Source organism: Penaeus monodon, chromosome 20 (genome assembly GCF_015228065.2).
Source record: "Penaeus monodon isolate SGIC_2016 chromosome 20, NSTDA_Pmon_1, whole genome shotgun sequence".
In the NCBI taxonomy this organism is placed as follows: Eukaryota; Metazoa; Arthropoda; class Malacostraca; order Decapoda; family Penaeidae; genus Penaeus; species Penaeus monodon.
In genome coordinates, this window is record NC_051405.1 from 2,100,093 (window position 1) to 2,100,322 (window position 230).

A 230-nucleotide genomic window follows, 5' to 3' on the forward strand; every position below is an offset into this window, starting at 1 on the left:
ACCTCATTTTCCTTCATATTTCACCACGCATCAGTTATAGGATCTTTCCTTCCATGATAACATGGATGATACTCTGTTTCCCAGGGTGGAAGTTGGGGAGAGGGATTTAAGACAACATATATAATCAATTCATCAGTACCAATCATATAAATGTTGGCAACATGGCACTTAGAGCATTGCTGTGTTCAGAACTCCTCATCTAATAAGCTGAACATAATGAACGCGATGTC

The 230-nt window shown here is 39.1% G+C and overlaps 1 protein-coding gene across 1 annotated transcript in view; it reads right to left on the reverse strand.

Annotated features, from left to right (window-relative positions):
- The window catches only part of LOC119585538 (ankyrin repeat domain-containing protein 54-like), a gene marked incomplete in the record, with an annotated part of 36,734 nt that overhangs the window by 35,500 nt on the left and 1,004 nt on the right, over positions 1–230 (reverse strand).